This window comes from Oncorhynchus kisutch, linkage group LG12 (genome assembly GCF_002021735.2).
Source record: "Oncorhynchus kisutch isolate 150728-3 linkage group LG12, Okis_V2, whole genome shotgun sequence".
NCBI classification, from domain to species: domain Eukaryota; kingdom Metazoa; phylum Chordata; class Actinopteri; order Salmoniformes; family Salmonidae; genus Oncorhynchus; species Oncorhynchus kisutch.
This window is the reverse complement of record NC_034185.2, coordinates 43,827,276-43,842,341: the sequence shown is the minus strand read 5'-3', so window position 1 is coordinate 43,842,341 and position 15,066 is coordinate 43,827,276. Positions and strand designations below refer to the sequence as shown.

The window sequence follows — 15,066 nt, the reverse complement described above, 5'->3', positions numbered from 1 at the left end:
ACTTTAGGAACTATACACGTTGGTTAAAGACGATGCGTCATAGTTTTCTTACCGTGTGACACGTTTTATAACTACATTTTATTTTTTCAAACATTAAATTACATGTTTTCTAATCACTGTGGTAAAAATCGAGTTATGAGTTTGCTTAATGATTTGTTATTGTCATTTGTACGATTTACATAGATGTAAAACAGGCATGGTGCACTGGTGGATGTTTGGGCACTAGGACTGCTGCGTCTCCATACTGTATACTCCATATACCATAATGCTCCATACTATACACATTTGAATTGTTCAGATCACGTGGGATGTTTAAAATAATGATAAATATCTTTTCATATGGCGTTATTTGTTCAGTATTCTAACCACAATAAAACAAATATCATATTCAGTCATCTGATGTATGAAGCCTAATTATTTATTAATACCATAAAATACAATAACTTAAGGGGAGCACAGATTGTATTTTAGGTTCTGCATTAAACAACAATAATAAGTGCATAAGAGCAGATCAAGTCCATGACAAACTCTAATATTTTGCAATAAATAAAATAAGCACCAAATGCCTTATACAGGTAATGTAAAATCTACCTGGTCTCAGAGCATTTCATTTTATTCTGTATGTAAATCAGAGACACACCATTTAGTATGATATGTTACATTTTGTATGGGATGTATTCATTTTTGGATGTCCATGATATGTTATGAATTACAATTCATATTATATGTTACAAATTTGAAAAATGTATATGTTAAGAATTTGCAAAACGTACAATATGTTTCAAATTTGGTTAAGTGGCTAACAATAATGTTAGCTAGGCTAGGGGTTAGGGTTAAGGTTAGGGTTAGTTTAGGAGTTTGGTTAAAGGAAGGGAAGGGAAGGGTTAGCTAAAAGGGTTATGGTTAGGGTTAGGGGAAGTGTTAGCTAAGGTTAGGGTTAGGGGAAGGGTTAGCTAAAAGGGTCAAGGTTAGGGGAAGGGGTAGCTAACATGCTAAGTAGTTTGAAAGTAGCTAAAAGTAGTAAGTTGTCAAAAAGTTGCTAACATGCTAAAGTTGGCCACGATGAGATTCGAACTCGCAACCTTTGGGTTGCTTGATGTTCACTATACATGCTCACCCATTCACCCTGACCAACCATCCTACTTTCGTTTTTGCGTTAAGTAACCATCTGTTTTATGTAACCATTCAAAACGTAACATATCATACTAATTTGAGTGTCCCAGATTTACATTTACTATGTTACTTCTAGTCTGTGAGACCAGGCTGGTAAAATATGCCAATAGATTATTATCTGAGCAACATAATACCACCAACAGCAAACACATAGTATTTTCTTAAGAAAATGCACAGTTATACATTAGGAGTTGAGTCATATTAATTTTCAATGCAAATAATGCAAATAATCAGAGACATAGTTGTGCTATTGACCAATCAAAGCTCACTATAGCTTCCAGCCCCTACTAGACTAAGTGGAGTTGCAATTTTAAACCTAGCTTCCTTTTCCTCTGAAAACCACATGTAGAAACTCTGCTCAGGCGTTTCTCTTACGCCTGCTACTTTAGGTTAAACCCCTACTGGATTAACTGTTGATACCTAACACTACCAAGTATACTTGCTAGCACCACAATGAGGGCAAAGCTATCATGGTTATCCAAATGTTCACTGAAAGTTAACATGAGTAAGGTTGATCCAAGCGTAAACAGTTTAGGTGCAATGGCAGGTTAAAGTGGGTGAAAGGAAGAAAAGGTCTAGGCTACCTAACAGCCTGAATCCATGTAAAACAAAATCATATTGGCAGCGGTTGCATCCCACTGGGCACAGATGTCAGTTCAACGTCCAGTTTTGATTTAAATTTGGTTGTTGTTAACTAATGTGAATTCAGCAAAAAATGTCATCCTGTCATTGGATTTAGGTTGGGTGAAAAAAAATCCCAAATATCCCATAATAAGTTGCATAGACTCATTCTGTCTGCAATAACAAGTGTTTAACATGATTTTTTAATGAGTACCTCATCTCTGTACCCCACACATACAATTATCTTTAAGGTCCTTCAGTTGAGCAATGATTTCCAAACACAGATACAACCACAAGGACCAGGGGAGGTGTTCCAATGTGTCACAAAGAAGGGTACCTATTGGTAAATGGGTAAAAAAAATAAGGAAGAAATATATATTTCACTACAAAGATACAGGCGTCCTTCCTAACTCAGTTGCCAGAGAAGAAGGTAACCGCTCAGGGATTTCCTTCCTCTCCGGCAAACAGTTGCAGAGTTTAATAGCTGTGATAGAAGAAAACTGAGGATGCCTCAACAACATTGTAGTTTCTCCACAATACTAACCTAATTGAAAGAGTGAAAAGGATTAAGTCTGTACATAATACAAATATTCCAAAACATGCATCCTGTTTGCAACAAGGCACTAAAGTAATACTTCACAAAATGTGATAAAGCAATCTTTTTTTTCCTGAATACAGTGTTATGTTTTGGGCAAATCCAATGCAACACATTACTGATTACCATGCTGCATATTCTCAAGCATATTTTTCATAAATGTAATCATTATGGACTGAAGAAATGGAATGGCTTCAAGCACAGGCAAAATCCTAGAGGAAAACCTGGTTCAGTCTGCTTTCCAGCTGACACTGGGAGATGAATTCACCTTTCAGCAGGACAATAACCTAAAACACAAGGCCAAATACACACTGAAGTTGCTTACTAAGAACAGTGAATATTCCTAAGCAGCAGAGTTACAGTTTTGACTTAAATCTGATTGAAAAGTTATGGCAAGACCTGAAAATGGTTGTCTAGCAATGATCAACAACCAATTTGACAGAGCTTGAAGAATTTTGAAAAGAATAATGGGCAAATGTTGCACAATTCAGTTGTGAATAGTGCTTAGAGATTTACCCAGAAAGACTCACACCTGTAACAGCTGCCCAAGGTGATTCTAACATGTATTGACTCAGGGCGTTGAATACTAATGAAGATTAGTGTTTTATTTTTCATAAATGTTTAAGGCACTGTATCATAATCCCCCTGCATAATGTTATTATTGAATATTCCAGCAAGTACCATCACGTAAAATGAGAATCAACCAATGTTTCTCCCTAAGTATAATTTAACATACTCATCAAACGAATGTACTAAACCATGCAATTTTTATTTTTATTTTCTTTCATTACAATAATATTCTACTCATATAGGTTAAAAACCTCATTCGAAGAACTGCGTAGGCATATGAGGTAGTCAATGTTTTTAACCTATTTCTGAAATTATTAGTTGTAGGTATAAGAATGATTTCTTATAAAACAAAAAAAATTCCAGTCCTTATGGTAATGAAGTGTCAACCACTGGACGCTGCGTTGTCATGCGCTGCGCTGTGACCCGCAATGACCTATCGTGAGTCCCAGACACCAATCCTTTAGCTTCTCGCGCCACCCTGAGTCTGATCTGCCTCAGTTCACACGCTCACCATTGTGTGTGAAAATCAAATAAATAAGGAATACAAACAGAAATAATACATGGTGAAAATAATGATGGTTGAATGTAAATCATCAATGTTATCATATTACCGGTTTTTTTCAATCACTTTGGCACATTTTTTAGATGTATGTGGTACTATATTAAAAAAACTAAGTACAAAACTCTAAACTGATAACAATTGTAATGCCCTATCTTTTGATTGCGCATTCTTTGCGTTTTTCACAGTTTTTTCCCTGAGTCATTCATGCAAAATCAAGTTATTCTGTGAAATACCATGAGAACATTTAGTTTAGTCACCAATTCATCAGATAATGAATGATAGGCTGACCATTTAGTCATTTTAACTAGGCTACAATTTACAGTTATTTTCAATGGCTTTGGTGCTATTTTCAGAAGTATGCCTATGTGGGGAATTTTCAACTCCAAACTGGTAACCCTTGTAAAACAGCAAGCCTTGTATTCAAAATATGTTATTGTGCATTCATATTGTTTGGAGACATCTTTCACCACACAACCTTTGATCCAAAATATAAGTTTACTGTGGAATACCATGAGAACATTGAGTTAATCACCAAAACACAACATAATGATATCTTCTCAATTGAGTCCTTTTAACAACCATTTAATCCAATAGCAAAAAATGCGTGTTTAAAAATTGCCCTTTGAATATAATATGCTACAGTACTGTAAATTACAGTACATTACACTGTTTTCACATTACACATTTCACTACCCATAAACATTTCCTGAAAATCTAATTTCCATCATTTCTATGCCATGTGTGGTCAAAGGTGAAGACATCATTCACAATCAGGGATGCAACAAAATAAATGTATTGCTCAAATATAATGACAACATAGGTGTACTGTAATCAAATGAAACAAATTAATGCCTGACAAGCCTCTTTTGAGGATTAGCAACACCGGAGGGTTTGTTTTATTTTTAGGGTAGCCATATTCTACAGGCAGACGGTCCAGATCCGAACCCAGAATGGGGTCAATGCGGACTGCGTGTTTCCCGACTTTAACAATTGTTTTTATTTTTTAGGAACTCAGTCGGGCTTTCAATTTAATGCAGTTTGGGGTTGCATGGGTGGGTCGCAAGGTGGGACTTGGTAACTAAACCGATAATTTACAATATCCATACCTTTGCCACCTAGGAAATTTGTGGCAAAGGTATCTTCTCAAATAGTCGTTGAGTACCCCTTGGTATAAGAGATGCATTTGTTACATACTATACAGTAGACTACATCTCTGATTTGTAAATATATATAAATATTTTACTTACTGTGAAGTAAAATCCTAATAGTTATGATCATAATCAAAATGTGCTTATGGTTTTGAAACATCGACAGATGTTCGACAGATTTTTCACATTGTCGCCTCCGGTATTCAAACCAGCAACTTTTCAGTTACTGGCACAATGTTCTAACAACGAGGCTACTGCTGCCTATAACCCCCCTTGGGTTGTGACGTGGCGGAGACCTTTGGGGGCTATACTCGGCCTTGTCTCAGGATGGTAAGTTGGTGGTTGAAGATATCCCTCTAGTGGTGTGGGGGTTTTGCTTGGCAAAGTGGGTGGGGTTATATCCTGCCTGGGGGTATTGTCGGACGGGACCACAGTGTCTCCCGACCCCTCCTGTCTCAGCCTCCAGTATTTATGCTGCAGTAGTTTATGTGTCGGGGGGCTAGGGGCAGTCTGTTATATCTGGAGTATTTCTCCTGTCTTATCCGGTGTCCTGTGTGAATTTAAGTATGTTCTCTCTAATTCTCTCTCTTTCTTTCTCTCTTTCTTTCTCTCTTTCGTACTTTCTTTCTCTCTCTCTCTCTGAGGACCTGAGCCCTAGGACCATGCCTCAGGACTACCTGGCCTGATGACTCCTTGCTGTCCCCAGTCCACCTGGCCATGCTGCTGCTCCAGTTTCAACTGTTCTGCCTGTGGCTATGGAACCCTGACCTGTTCACCGGATGTACTACCTGTCCCAGACCTGCTGTTTTCAACTCTCTAGAGACAGCAGGAGTGGTAGAGATACTCTGAATGATCGGCTATGAAAAGCCAGCTAACATTTACCCCTGAGGTGCTGACCTGTTGCACCCTCGACAACCACTGTGATTATTATTATTTGAACCTGCTGATCATCTATGAACATTTTAACATCTTGGCCATGTTCTGTTATAGTCTCCACCCGGCACAGCCAGAAGAGGACTGGCCAACCCTCATAGCCTGGTCCTCTCTAGGTTTCTTCCTAAGTTCTGTCCTTTCTATGGAGTTTTTCCTAGCCACCGTGATTCTACACCTGCATTGCTCGCTGTTTGGGGTTTTAGGCTGGGTTTCTATACAGCACTTTCTGACACCAGCTTATGTAAGAAGTGCTTTATAATTGATTTGATTGATTGTAATGGCAGGTTGTGAGCAAGTTGAGAAATGTGAGTCTTACTGTTTCATTATCCTTATACAGTACATACGTAAGACAAATCATCAGAAATAGGGGTACGACAGTTATGTATTCCATTTCTGCCGCATGCAACATTGTACTAAATCACCTTTTCCACATGACTTGTAAACTGATGCTGTATCCCCTGCTTGAAATGAATCAGCTCACAGTGTATCATTGACATTTAGATAACGAGTGGAATATATTATTAAATACAACCCAGGTATTTCAGAAGTGCATTGTGCATACACAACACTATAATTCATGATGGTAGCAACAACGCTCTAAAAAACGTGGTGTTCTACAAGGGTTCTTCTAAGATCAGTAAAGTTTGAGAAACCTTAGGGTTCTTGGCACTGAAAATTACCCCCAAAAGCTTCTTCAAGAACCCCATAGGAGGTGGGGTTCATTGAGGAACCTCCTTAGTTGGTGTTTTTGTTGTTGTTGCAGGAACCCAACTGCCCAACTGAAACATTTGGATTTGAATATGAAAGGAGAGCAGGCCCAGACACTTAACTGAAAAATGTAAAGATCTCAATTTAAGGTAAGGTTTGTCCCTTATATGATCTAAATTGATATTGTTTTATGATGATACCATCTTTCATATTTGTGGGAAAAAGGACACACTAATAAGTATGATCCCCAATTAGAGGTAACGATCATCAGCTGCCTCCAATTGGGAACCATACACACACACACACACACACACACACACACACACACACACACACACACACACACACCAACATAGAAATATAATACCTAGAAACCCCCCCCCCCCTAGTCACACCCTGACCTAAAACACTCAGGGCGTGACAATACAACAGGAAACTTGTTCGATCACCATACAATGCAAACTCACTCATTCTGGCTATGGATATGGAGAACATCAACACATTAACATCACGTCACTAAAATCATTATTAACACTGACAACTAAAATATTGTGTTACTGCTATGCATATTAATAATAATAATAATAATAATAATAATAGGGCAGGGGGAATAGTTCAAAAACGAACCCCAAAAGGTTATTCAAAATGTTTTTTGAGGATCCATTTAAAGGGTTCTTTGAATAACATATAGGGGTTCCCCCACAGTTTCAATTTGAAGAACCCCTAAAGGATACTCCAGGAACCTTTTCTTTTTAGAGTGTAGAGTGAATCTTTCCACTTTGTCCTATTGGAGCACACTGGTGGATGGAGAATAATGATGTAGTACAGCCACATCCATATACTCATGTCAAATTGATATAGAAATGTACAGTGTTCAGCAGTTAGCAAACTATACGTTACAACTAAGCACTATATAATTTGAGTTCAGTAGTTATCCATTTTGAGCAGTTTGATTAGGTGATAATAGTATTGTTAAAAAAATGACAAGAAAATAATATTAAAAGTAAAGTGAATATTGCATTTTGAGAAAAGCAGATACTTTGATTGAATATGTAGACTTTCCAAATTGAAAGAGTGATTTTCTGCAATGAACAGGTGACTTTGTAAATGTATTTGTTTTACTCAGTCAAAATGTGCTTATAGTTTTGAAACATAAGCCATTTTGAGAATCTACTTTGATTTTTTTGCTTAGAGTTAAAATGTACAACATACTTGCACCAAAGTGATTGTAAAAACTGTAACGCTACCTATAATTGAAGTGTTGATAATTTTTTATCAGAAAAAAATGCCTATTTTGTAGCCTACAGATGTCAGATCTTAATAAGACCCATTTTGTCGCAGGAGGAAAACAATCCTGCTGCAGGGGGATTTGAATGAATATTGAATATTTAGAATCGCCAAAAGGGGGCAATTAGAAGTGAAGTTTGCACTACCGTACCTAGGGGTCTATGGTTTAAAACAATTCTAGCATTCACATGTTTATGAATGTTATGCATTTTATTGCAATACCGAATAAAGTAATATGTAGTCAGCCATTCAAATAGATACTCTTCAAATTGACAATGAAATAATGACTAAATTATCCTCTTTAGTTTAAGCTTTAGATTAGAACCTTTTGTCTTTGACATTTCATTGAATAAACATAACTGATAGTCTGACATCAATGATTTGCTTAGTCTCACTTTGATGGGTCCTACTCTAGGGTGCGCCATTGGTCTGGTCACATTAAATATTGAGCAAAACAAATAATGGGGTTCATCATTTGATCAAATAACAGTTTTCGATAATCAAACATTTATGGTTAGAAAGAAAGGCAAAGCTTTCCAATGATGTAAAATTAAAAGCCTGTAATTGAATGTAAAAAAGTTGATTGATAAAACACTTTGTACTATTGATGATGTACCTGTATATGAATATGAAATATTGTTATTACAGTATGAACAGATTCCAGTTATGACCACAATAGGAAGCAAACATACATTGTAGACATTAAACTCGTCAGTCATCTGTGTGGCCATGCACGCCTCCAACTCAATCATCAAGTTTGCAGGCGACACTACAGTGGTAGGCTTGATTACCAACAACGATGAGACGGCCTACAGGGAGGAGGTGAGGGCCCTCGGAGTGTGGTGTCAGGAAAATAACCTCATACTCACTGAAAACACACACAAACTTTTACAGATGCACAATCGAGAGCATCCTGTCGGGCTGTATCACCACCTGGTATGGCAACTGCTCCGCCCACAACCGTAAGGCTCTCCAGAGGGTAGTGAGGTCTGCACAACGCATCACCGGGGGAAAACTATCTGCCCTCCAGGACACCTACACTACCTGATGTCACAGAAAGGCCAAAAAGATCATGAAGGACAACAACCACCCGAGCCACTGCCTGTTCACCCCGCTATCACCCAGAAGGCGAGGTCAGTACAGGTGCATCAAAGCTGGGACCGAGAGACTGAAAAACAGCTTCTATCTCAAGGTCATCAGACTGTTAAACAGCCATTACTACCATTGAGTGACTGCTGCCAACATACCTTCTCAAATCTCTAGCCACTTTAATAATAAAAAAATTGATGTAAATGTATCCCTAGTCACTTTAAACAATGCCACTTTATATAATGTTTACATACCCTACATTACTCATCTCATATGTATACACTGTACTCTATACCATCTACTGCATCTTGCCTATGCCACACGGCCATCGCTCATCAATATATTTATATGTACATATTCTTATTCATCCCTTTACACTTGTGTGTATAAGGTAGTTGTTGTGAAATTGTTTGATTACTCGTTAGATATTACTGTACAGTCGGAACTAGAAGCACAAGCATTTCGCTACACTCGCAATAACATTTGCTAACCATGTGTATGTGACCAATAAAATTGGATTTGATTTGATTTGATGGCAGACCTTTGTGTTGGATGAGTTGAGTTGACACCCATTCAACTCTAAGTGCATTGAGCACCTCGTGGAAAAGCACTATAGAAATCCAATCCATTATGTTCATAATTATTGTTTGTCATCAGCTTAAAGGGGTAGAACATATAGACCTACTGTCAGGGATGGCCCCCACATCAGCCCATTTTTTCCCCTTGTAACATTAACCTGAACTGCTCTATGGAAAGTCCATTCAACCTACTGTTTTTCCCAAGTGGGGAAAAGTGAGAGATGGGATGTAGTGGTGGGTTGCTTTATGACTTTGCGGTTGTGGCTGCAGATGGGGCTCTGCACAGAACTATTGGCCAGATTTACCCAAGTTTGCACTAGATGCCATATTGGCACCTATTTCTTTCAGTAAAGGATAAAACACCAAAAACTGTCTTCGTCTACACTGTTACTACACATCTACACACATACACGTATTCTAGACTTTTAGTTGCTATTTATGTACTGTCCTTTACGTTCAGTCCTCTGCAGCTGGTAGTTGGTAGAGCATGGCTTTTGCAACACCAGGATAGTGGTTTAATTCCTGGGTTCTCCCTAACGTAAAAATGGTATGCACGCTTTACTGTAAGACTGCTAAAAGGCATATATTATTATTATTATCACTATATTATTTCATAAAACAGGTGGACATGGAACATCCTTTTCTCAGACAAACAGTGTTGTACACAGATTGTACACACATTTTTTTAAATGTACGTATTTGGACAATAGTACGTTTTTTTACTTTACATTCATTCCCCATCATTGGGATCAGCCACTGGCTTGGTTGAGGCACCTGCTGTTGTTGACCAATCCTAGGGAATGTCACCAGCTCCCTCAGATTTCTCTGTGCTCTTTTGTTGAATGCTTGCTTCCATGAGTCGACACACCACAATTGCTCTATTGAATTGGAGATCTGGACACTGATGGCCGGTCAAGAACAAGAACAAGTTTGTGTTCCTTTTTGCCATTTATCAAATGGGATTGAATGTGTTTGATGATGTATATGTTGGTTTGTCAATATGTGATCAAACTTTCAATTCTTTTCAGGGAGCTTTTTGGCACAATAGAAGCACAGGTTTAGGGCACAAGGCTAAAGGGATTTTTTAAAACGGATTTTAAAGTGACATTAAAGCATAAATTCATCCTGTAAATGTTAGTTGTCACCATCAGATCACAGAATACAGTGTGTGAGTAACTTGACTGTTGACTGACAATCTTAATATTAGTTGGTTGGATGAAGTTAAGTTAGGCTAGACAGCATAAGCAATTGAGCAGTTGGCTCCATACAATGTCCTTTACATACTGTAGGCTATAATGTCCTTTAGCCTGGTGGAATATCATTGTTTGTCCTATGAGAAAAAGGGTAGGCCTAATTAATGGATGTCTGATAATGTGGCAAAACTGTGTTGTCAAAAACAACAACAAAAATGTAATAAAATCGTAGGCTACATGAATTGTTCTGATAAAGATTGTATTGAAATTGAATTTGGAACTAAATTGAACTTGTCTGAACAAACTTGCTTCCGAAGCATCTTTAAAAAACAAATACAAGTTGTTTGAGCAAATTTGAATAATGTGACGTAAATAAAGTGTGATGGAATGTGCAAAAAGATGGACGCGTACGTAAACGTTCAATAAAAATTGTCCAATGAAAACACGCCTTTGAAAATTGTATGGGGAAAATATTAGACAGCATCACTGATTGGCCAAGCAGCTGCTTTACAAGTGAGATCCACTGTTGAGCGCTACATCCTCTTTAAAGATTGTGAATGGTTCACGCCTAGGAGGCTGCCTGACACAGGTTTGTTGGATGTTTAACTTTATGCTTGGCCTGTTCAATTATATTATTCCAAGTTTGTGCTCAATAACTATGTAAAAATAAGAACTGCATTGTGTGTTTGTTTGCGCAATAACTGGGTCATTAAAAAAACAAGTCGCTCAGTTTTCAAAAGGCGTTACGTTAGATGTCTGATGGTGGATTCATTCGTTTTAAATGTAGATAATATCCATCATATTGTCAATACAGATTACGTGCACATCGCTGGCTGGATAGACTACGCATTTTAAGACGTAGGCCTATACAAAAACAATATTTATATTTTACAGGCGTTTCCTATTTCGTAGCATGCTCGGTGAATCAACACGTAGTCATAAAAATAGCTATCTGCTGTATAACTTTTTCTTCCTCTAAACTATATATCAACTTCTTGCGACCGCAAACTAAAGACGACATTTTCAAGGCAGTCTAGTGGAAGAGCTTGAGTAAAAAGGTCGTATGAGTTGTGAACTGAAAGAAGATACGTGAGACACTCAACGTTTATTATCGTGATGCGCGCTTTTAGAACTTGTGAAAGGAGCCCGAATGACGCCATTGTTAGTTAATTCGCTAATATTGTAATAGAAGTTTAAAAGGAGACAATGTATCCATTGTCAAACTCGTGTTGTGGCATCCCCGCCTTGTCATTTGCTTCGACAGTGCTGAGTTACTATAAGGGAATCTCGAAAAATATTCATAGGTCAATTGATTTACTTTTTAAAACCATTTATTTAAACCAGCAACATAAAATACAATATTTCCACTAGTAAAGCAAAAGCGATAGGCTACTCCGATGCATAGAGAAAACAATTGAAATACTTTTGATTTTGAAATTAACAGTAACTTTCTTTATCATGTTTCATTTTAAAGGGAAATTGGGATACCGATTTAAGTGATCGTGCAAGGTTCTGTTGAAATTGCAATGTAGCAATTTATTTTCAAATAGTAGCTCAAAGCCTATTAATGCTGCATTAGCCTACTCAGGGTTTCAGTCTTAGTGACCTTTTCAAATGAAGATTAATTTTTTCTTTCTATAAACAGTTCATTCCTAAGCATTTTTAAGCTTAGTACAGGTGGCAAGATTTAGACCTGTTGGTGTTACTAAGTCCTCAATGTTTTTTGCCAGAAAGCTGTAATGCACACTTTCCTAACCCTGCCCTGCCTAGGCCAGTCCAGGGTGGCTTCAAGTTCACAGCAATTTCAAAGGCATACACTTGCTACCAATGGATGTAGCCTACTTATTAGGCCCAAGTTCAAATATTGACAGGTGCCATTGAAACTTGGTTTGGTAGAACACCTGAACATTTGACGTCATAAGCTAGGCCAATACCTGGCTCGTTGTGGTACAGCAGACAACCACATTGGAGGAATTATGTGGAATGTTGCCTTGATTCACTGTCTGAGTGCGCTGCTTTTAACCGGCTCTCTTGTTGACAATATTCTTGAGATGCAAACCATTTTTTTTCTCCACTGGATTGGTCTGCCATGGGGTTATCATCTGGCGTAGCATTGTTCATATACTACAAAGGGGATAGTATTTTGTCAGTATTACAGTACCGCTGTTCCTTTCTTTAGGTGAAAGGTGAAATTCTCCTATTGAGAGTTGACTACAACCCCCAGGGATAGTGTGTTCCTGGAAATCTGGAGTAGTCTGCATAATAAAAAAAAAAAGTTGTCAGTAGTAGCATGCATTCATGCCTCTTTGAATTCAGATATGAAGTGATGTGTTGACTGACAACCATGTGGTAACTTCTACAGAAGATCTTCTCACGCCTTTTACGATATATTACAAAGGGATTCTGCTACGATGTCTGGTTCGTATTTGTATGTTACAGATGTTATCTCTCTCCAAATGTGCCACAAAATGGATCCGGAAACATGTACACTGCTCAAAAAAATAAAGGGAACACTTAAACAACACAATGTAACTCCAAGTCAATCACGCTTCTGTGAAATCAAACTGTCCACTTAGGAAGCAAAACTGATTGACAATAAATTTCACATGCTGTTGTGCAAATGGAATAGACAACAGGTGGAAATTATAGGCATTTAGCAAGACCCCCAATAAAGGAGTGGTTCTGCAGGTGGGGACCACAGACCACTTCTCAGTTCCTATGCTTCCTGGCTGATGTTTTGGTCACTTTTGAATGCTGGAGGTGCTTTCACTCTAGTGGTAGCATGAGACGGAGTCTACAACCCACACAAGTGGCTCAGGTAGTGCAGCTCATCCAGGATGGCACATCAATGCGAGATGTGGCAAGACGGTTTGCTGTGTCTGTCAGCGTAGTGTCCAGAGCATGGAGGCGCTACCAGGAGACAGGCCAGTACATCAGGAGACGTGGAAGAGGCCGTAGGAGGGCAAACAACCCAGCAGCAGGACCGCTATCTCCGCCTTTGTGCAAGGAGGAGCACTGCCAGAGCCCTGCAAAATGACCTCCAGCAGGCCACAAATGTACATGTCTGCTCAAACGGTCAGAAACAGACTCCATGAGGGGAGTATGAGGGTCCGACGTCCACAGGTGGGGGTTGTGCTTACAGCCCAACACCGTGCAGGACGTTTGGCATTTGCCAGAGAACACCAAGATTGGCAAATTCGCCACTGGCACCCTGTGCTCTTCACAGATGAAAGCAGGTTCACACTGAGCACATGTGACAGTCTGCTGCCTGCAACATCCTCCAGCATGACCGGTTTGGCAGTGGGTCAGTCATGGTGTGGAGTGGCATTTCTTTGGTGGGGCCCCACAGCCCTCCATGTGCTCGCCAGAGGTAGCCTGACTGCCATTAGGTACCGAGATGAGATCCTCAGACCCCTTGTGAGACCATATGCTGGTGTTGTTGGCCCTGGGTTCCTCCTACTGCAAGACAATGCAAGACCTCATGTGGCTGGAGTGTGTCAGCAGTTCCTGCAAAAGGAAGGCATTGATGCTATGGACTGGCCCGCCCCAATTGAATCCAATTGAGCACATCTGGGACATGTCTCGCTCCATCCACCAATGCCACGTTGCACCACAGACTGTCCAAGAGTTGTAGGGTGGTCATACAGGCACGTGGAGGCCACACACACTACTGAGCCTCATTTTGACTAGTTTTAAGGACATTACATCAAAGTTGAATCAGCCTGTAGTGTGGTTTTCCATTTTGATTTTGAGTGTGACTCCAAATCCAGACCTCCATGGGTTGATAAATTTGATTTCCATTGATAATTTGTGTCATTTTGTTGTCAGCACATTCAACTATGTAAAGGAAAAAAGTATTTCATAAGAATATTTCATTCATTCATTCAGATCTAGGATGTGTTATTTTAGTGTTCCCTTTATTTTTGTTGAGCAGTGTTTAAAAAAAAAAATAATTATGCCTGAAATAGGAGATGGACCACAATGTGTCTATTTTTTTATTAATCAAAGGTGGAAATCCTCAGGAAGTTTAGGCCTAGTTGTTGCTTAATCTTGAATCTAACTGCAGTTAGCTGTCTAAAGTTAGACATGACACACTTTAAATCTACAATTGCTACATCCCTTTGTGGACTTAAATTGAGATGGATAAACTCAGCAAAAAAGAAATGTCCTCATTGTCAACTGTTTATTTTCAGAAAAGTTAACAAGTGTAAATATTTGTATGATCATAACAAGATTCAACAACTGAGACACAAACTGAACAAGTTCCACAGATGTGTGACAAACAGAAATGGAGTAATGTGTCCCTGAACAAAGGGGGGGTCAAAATCAAAAGTAACAGTCAGTATCTGGTGTGGCCACCAGCTGCATTAAGTACTGCAGTGCATCTCCTACTCATGGGCTGCACCAGATTTGCTAGTTCTTGCTGTGAGATGTTACCCCACTCTTCCACCAAGGCACCTGCAAGTTCCTGGACATTTCTGGGGGGGAATGGCCCTAGCACTCACCCTCTGTTCCAACAGGTCCCAGACGTGCTAAATGGGATTGAGACCGGGTCATTGCAGAACACCGACATTCCTGTCTTGCAGAAAATCACGCACAGAACAAGCAG

At 39.0% G+C, this 15,066-nt stretch overlaps 1 protein-coding gene across 2 annotated transcripts in view; it reads left to right on the top strand.

The window, feature by feature from the left end:
* The first annotated feature begins 10,941 nt into the window (after positions 1 to 10,941).
* acsl1a (acyl-CoA synthetase long chain family member 1a) overlaps positions 10,942 to 15,066 on the top strand; it is a 53,791-nt gene continuing 49,666 nt past the window's right edge. For both annotated transcript variants that reach the window (XM_020497023.2, XM_020497021.2), the window contains exon 1: positions 10,942 to 11,046. The gene's annotated coding sequence lies outside the window, so the exon portion shown is untranslated. The remainder of the gene's footprint in view (positions 11,047 to 15,066) is intronic.